Raw genomic sequence first — 7096 nt, forward strand, 5'->3', positions numbered from 1 at the left:
GTCATAAAAGGCATCTTGCACTGTAACTGACCTTGAAACCCTCCTTTTCTCACAGCCTGATTAAGGGAAAAAAAACTTAGATAGTCTCCTTGTCCTCCACATGGATAAGCACAAGAAAGAAAAAAGGGGGAAAAAGAGGAGGAGAAGAAGAAGCAAAAAAAAAATCAATACAAGCTGTCTTCACTTTAACCAAAATGTTACAGTGAACAGGTTTATGAAACCTCTAGTAAGAAAGAGCACAATTGCTCCCACAACAGCAGAAGTTGATAAATTTTAGTGCAGTGTTACCTTCTTAAGAGTGACATAACAAAAAAGAAAACACAGAAGGTGTTCTTACTGTCCAAGGGCAGTACCTACATTTGGGTGTAAAAATTACTAACCTGGAATGAACTCATTGGATCCAATACAGTGGTTGTGACAGCAACTGCTGCTACATGCAATAAAGAACATAAAAAAACCTGCCGCACTTAGAAACAGGAATAAATGAGGATAATGAGAAGTATTGCTTCCAGTCTTCCTTAGGAAAAAAAAATCTGCTCTGAAAGAATGGTTTACATCCCATCAACCCTTCCCATCCTTAAAATATATGCATTTAAACCTACACAAGATCATAAATGTGTATGTTTTCTTGAAAAAGAGCTCAGTTAGCTTAATGAGCACTGATGAATCCCTGTCCTTACTGGCATGCTGTCAGTTCCATGGGGGAATTTCTTTGTTGCATGAATACCACAGTCCAGCTCTTGATTTTTCTCTCTCTTTTCTCTCTCTCTTGCATAGATACATATCTATTCTCATCCAAACATCTGCATGATCCTATCTGACAAAAACAAGACAGATACCAAGATGCAGAAATTGGGGGTAGGGAAATAAGCAGATGGTCTTGCTTTACTATGCAGGTGCTGCTCAGCATTTTTTCCCGCCAGTGAAGCTGCTGTATTTTGCACAATGTTTTCCCAATTCACTAGACAATCAGGAACAGAACAACATGAATGCTCTGCTCTGCCACGATGTGCTGAGACAGCAGGTTATCACTGGTGGCTCTGAAGCTTGCTGACATCTGACATGAATTCCTGGCATGCTGACTTTTTAAAAAATCGATGGGGACAGACCTCAGAGTAACAGAAATAGCTGTGAAGTTTAACACTGCTGAAACTGTTCAGACTTGATTGGCTGGTGAACATGGAAGGTCAGAAAGAGGAGCGCTGGATCCTCATCAGTAGGAACAGAAGCAGATTATTACAGAAAAAAAAAAAATCACTCTGAGTTTCATAGCTTACTGTTCCTGTGAAACAGCCATGATCAGGAGATGCATAATGTGCACCAGACCCCTTCTTTATTAATACAACCTTAAGCTAAGGATGAAAAATGTATATTGGCACACTGAAGGGCTCAATGGAGTGTTACAAAGCTGTTGCTTCACCTCCATTTTTAATAATTTTAGAGCAATTCCTAAAACCTTTTGTTAAAGGAAACACTTCAGCCATGGCCAGATTGTTGATGCTAATTAGATTTCACTCTTTGGAGTGGAAGTGGGGAGGAAACAGCTAAGCTTCAGGACAGAAAATTTGTTACTGAGAGCATGGATGTAGCCTTGTTATTTGTCTTGTTGCAAATAAGTTAACAATATGACCGCCACTTCAACCCAGACCAAATCACACACTAAAAACTGCAAATCATCTTACTACAGAACTGATGAATGACAACTGATCAATCATCCTGATCGTTCATACATGTTAAGAAGGCTCACATGAAGCGAAATATTATTGAGTCAATGGAAATTTAAAGGCAGGTTAGCAAACGTGTTTGAGAGGCTTTGAGAAAATACCAGAAAATTACATTGTGATTTTCCTTTCTAAATACAAATGAGAACAAATGCAAAGAATATAAAGAAACAGAAAACATTTATGCAATTGCAAAAAGTAGCTGTAAGTACTCTTACCAACTGAACTGTTGTGGCTGCACAGGAAAATATCTCCCAAATACTTTCTATTCAGCTGATCTGAAAGCACTTTAAAAGCTTTAGTGAGATTCACTTGACATACAACTTAGCTCATATTGTATAAATACAAATCAAGAAAGCTGAAAAGTAAATTAAAATGAGCTGAAATCTCATAACTAACTATGAGATTGGCTAGGAATTTGAAATCCCACCGCTGATGACATTTTCAATAATGCTATTAGCTATGGTGGTGTTGGTGCAATGAAACTGTTAAACCTCATATAAATGCTCTTTTGGATTGTGCAAAAATATGCATTGCTGAATGTCATTGGGCATTGCAAGGCAAAGCAGTTCGCTGCTTAACACGGAGTTGGTCCCTCTCTCCATTCGTTCTGTCCAGTGCTGCCAGCAAGGGCAGATTCCAGATGTGAGACAGCCAGCTGTGGTGGATGGCTCCTCTGGTTGCAGCAGTGCCTACAGCAGCAAATATTTTCAGTGGCAGCTCAGGACTTTCTGTCCAAACTTTCTATAACCCTTCAGACCTTTGTGCCCTGTTTCTACATCTTTCCTCTTAAGGTAGGCACAAAGTGGCTGAGGTGCTAGATCACTCTCTGCAGTCTTTCACAAAACAGCAGAAAGCTGAATAAAGCCTGCTTCTGAGAACCTTTTGGCTAGAATGTGAGGGGACCTCATAAATCGAGGCAAACAGTGAGAAATGACAAGAGAATATGCTGCAGAGAGAAGCATCTACCTGTGCACATATCTACACTCTTGGGTCTCTCATGCAATTCACAGTATCTGCTAAAAATCAGCTACGAACATGTGAGCACTTTTGGCCTATATCTGTTTTCTCTTCCTTTCTTTCCTTAAAGCTTCTTCAGACTTTGCTACTGGACCTCTCATGGAGAATTTTTGCCTCCCTCATCAGCCTTCAGTGAACTTGTTCCCCCACAAAAGCCAGTAATCTCACCTAGTCATGGCCTTACCTCTGAAATCCCTTAATCACCACAGGACTCTATGCTTCCAACCCAGGACTGAAGGCAAATCAGCTCATATTTGTCTTTGTGGGGCAACAAAATTCAGTTTTGGTAATATAGCTAAGATGACTTGATTCTGCTGCTGAATGTTCTGACAGAGGGACAATCAATAAGCATGCTTCGTTCTATCATGTTTTGTTAAACACCTGTGTACCAGTGGCATGACCAGACATAAAATGAAGTCATTACCTCGCAAAGTTATTCATATCTGGAAGTAGATGGAAACTGGATTGCAAAAACTATCAACACAGGAGAGGAATAAAAGCTTTTACATCAGTATTTTTGAGTAAGACCTTGCTCTTACAGACTGAATACTAGTATCATGGTTCAGAATGCAAGTAGTGCAATAATCATATTAATATACTTTACTGAAACTGGGTAAAAGGACATTGTCAAGTGCTTTTATACATTTTCTAATACAGGCATTTCACTCTCCATTGATTGTATAATAACCTCTCAACAGTTTTAAAAATAACATCTCTTTCTCTATTTGTTCTCTCTTGCACAGGCTGCTAAACAGTTTCTGTAGTTATGGACCACAAGCCAATGGCAGTGGACTTCTAAAATAAATAGGCAAAGGTGTATCAATGGTAGCAACCAAAGTCATAAATGTTTAGTTTACGCTCCTTAAACTAATGCCTCTCATTCATGTTTATGTTTATTGTTGTACCAACAATATTTCACTGCTCCTCTCAGTTGTACTTTACATTTTTCTAACAAGCAAAAAGGGAAAGAGGTTGAGAGTTGGTTGTTTTGTTGTTTTGTTTTTTTTTCCCATATATGCAAGCTGAGCTATGCATTAATTTCTGGTAGCACAGCAGAGAAGATGCCTACTCTAGCAGAGTAATAAGGATTCAGAATGCAATGACTGAACTTTTCCTAATGTGTGAGTGGCCAGGAATAGAAAGGGAGTGTGCTTAGCAAAGTGTCCTAATAGGTCTTTCATAGGAACACACCTTCTGCGAACTGTTGAGAACTCATCCTGATCCCTTCATAACAAGAGGACTAGGACACTGTCTTTATGGGTTTTTTTCATCACCCATTTCACTGTTTCCCTGCTCCTGAAGTGTCCTGCTCTGCTCATTCAAAGCTGAACATACTGCTGAAGTTGTCAAAAGTATATAAAAAAGCAAGCTCCCCATGTATCTGTGAGAGAGAAAAGGCATTCTGGAGAGGACATACTGAATTCTTTGTAGAGTTAGCCCCCTTAATATATATGGTCAAGGAGAGAAATATGGTGTTCAAACTTCAAAGAGAATATCTATAAACTCCTTGATGTGTAAAACTGTTCACAGCCACAATGAAATACCTGCAAAATAAAACTGCCACGTGCATCTGAAGTGGCCAGTAAATTCTTTTCCTACATTACATGTGTTTTCTGTTTAAATACCTGATGACTTGACATTTGATGTGCTGAAATTAACTCAAAAGGTGGAGAGTAGAGAAACATCTTGGTTATTTACTCTTAGAGAATTTCCTTTGGAATAGTCTTTTGTTTAGTACTATTAAACCAAAACATTTTAAAGGGAAATCAGCATGAGTGTACAAACATAGAATGATAAATGTTTGCCACATGACAGATAGATGCTCGAGAGGTTTTCCAAATCAAAGCAACTTTCCCCTCCAAAGCATAGCAGCATAATTCTCAGATAAGTCTATCTTACCCAAGTTTGCACAAAACAAATCCTTTTGCAGTATTCTTCTCACTCATCTGTATTTTGGACTAACTCCGGTATCTGCAACCTCCCCAGAGCTGTGGAAGGCAAGGGAGGATGGGTTTTTGCAGGTTCTGAGATGACAAGGCTTAAGCTCCTTCTTTTACACAGCAATAACTTTCAGGTGACCACTCGGTGCTAACTGTTTTGCAAGATCTTTCTAGATGATTGACTTCTTTTCAGACTGACAGATCTTGGAAGGTTCTGGATGCAGCATACCAAAAACATTAAATGAATCCAGATATTTTAAAAAAAGAGATAAAAAAAAAAAATCAAATCAAATCTGACTAAGCAGAACAATAATAATCATTGTATATCACATGGTGATCAGCCTGAACATGATACCTTAGGTGGTATCTTCCCATGTCTCTGCAGAAGATCCAGACATTCTTTTTTAAATACTAAGTTCAATACATTCACTGACAATTTTGTGAAATATTTACATGCCCTACACCTCCAATGTCTCTGCAGAGCCTCTTGATTCCTCTTTAGCCATTTTTTACATTTCAAACCCTAGCGCTTGACACTTAACTGATCAGAGCATTACTTCCTAGCATGGTTCTTTCTGGAAATCAGAACAATTCAGTGCCTCTGAAATACCAAGCTCCTCTTTTAGATGTTACACCTCATACTGAAATGGAAAGAGATGTTTATGGCAGAGGTTATAGAAATATAGCACAATAGAAAAAGAATGATCTAAACATGATTTAAAAAAACAACAACATTTATTTTGGGAAGACAAAACCACATGGTATAAGGATCTGTTTCTTATTTCTGCTTTGGTAAGACTGTGAATGTCATTTATAATACAGATTTTTGCCTTTGTGCTGTTGACAGCATTTAAGAAAACACAAATCTTAGGCAGCCAAGAAACTCTTAAGATATGAAATTCTATGAAACCCACCAGATGGACTGCCATAGTGTGAGGCAGGAAGAACGTGACTATAAATGTCATTTGAGGCTTTACCTCAAATTGAAAGTTTGGAAGCAATCGAATTCCTCTCTCTGTTCAACTCTATCCATGCTTCTAAGAAAAAAAAAATGGACCTATCAGTCCTCAGGATTTCAAGGCTAGTGGGCTATTTCTGCAGTTGTGATTTCAGAATGCTTAGAGGCATAAATGCTTTCACTGTCAATAGATGATTTATCACACATGGGCAATGAATAAACCCAGGGAAGATCTGAATTGGGCAAGAACAGATCCACTTAGAAGATAAAAATCTATGTTCACTAAAAGGATGAAACCATGACAAAGTTTCTTAGCTAGCAATAATGAATCTGAAAGTGAGAGAACTGCAGGAGCAGTCACAAGTCCAGATTCAGGATAGGCAGGAAGGAAGAAGTTCTTCACTATGAGGGGTAATGAGACACTGGAACACGTTGCTCAGGAAGGTGGAGGTGATGGAAGCCCCATCCTGGATGTCTTTAAGGTCAGGCTGGATGGGGCTCCGAGCAACGCAATCTAGTGTGAGGTGCTCTTGCCTATGGCAGAGGGGGTTGGAACTAGATGATGCTCCAGGCCCCTTCCAACCCTGACAATTCTATGATTCTAGGATGCTGACAGTAGCTCCAGAGCTACTTCATGGAGCATAGGATCACTAGAGAAAGTTAATGTGCTTCCAACAGGACATCCAAGATACTGCCTGAGGCCTTCCCAGTCCCCAGAGCGCTTTGCAATCAGGAGTGAGACAAGATGGTTTAAACATACACAGTCTTTTCTTCCACTGGGCTTTAAGTCCTTAAAGCACATTACAGAGTCGGTCCTTTTAATCTCACAATTCAGTGTTTAATTCATAGCTCCCTCCAGACCAGCAGTGACTGCAGCAAGCCATTTTTACAATGTCCTAAATAGATTCAAAGAAAATCTTGAAATAAACGAGTTCAGACAAAAAAAACTTCTTTAGTAGTTAAACCTGAATGAAGAGGTAAAATTAAATGCGTTCCACATTCTTTTTTTTTTTTTTCCAATGTCAATAGCCTACTGTATTGAAACACAACTTGTTTTCTTTTGTATGGTTGCTTAATAATCATTGCACTGTTCCCTAATTGGTTGTGTGTCTCTTTATAATCCAGGTCCTTTCTGTAGAATATTCTCTATAACGAACAGTCATGCAACAACTCAGGGCACATGGTGACTCTGAATTTTCATTTCAGAGAATCAAAACTCTATATTGGAAATTAACAGCTGTTAATTATTGCAGATAGCATTCTCAGAAATTTTGAATTTTGAGTATAACTGTCTCACACTTGAGAATTCATTTACTTTAATATGTAACTAAATTCAGTTACCCAGAAAAAGACTATTGAGGAGGCTGGTGTGCAGCTCTTAATCTTGGCATCCATCATTGAACTGTGACATCACTTTCAGCCAACAAAGATCCCACCACCTAGACTGTGTCAGAGAG

The sequence above is a fragment of the Pogoniulus pusillus genome, chromosome 13 (assembly GCF_015220805.1).
Source record: "Pogoniulus pusillus isolate bPogPus1 chromosome 13, bPogPus1.pri, whole genome shotgun sequence".
NCBI classification, from domain to species: domain Eukaryota; kingdom Metazoa; phylum Chordata; class Aves; order Piciformes; family Lybiidae; genus Pogoniulus; species Pogoniulus pusillus.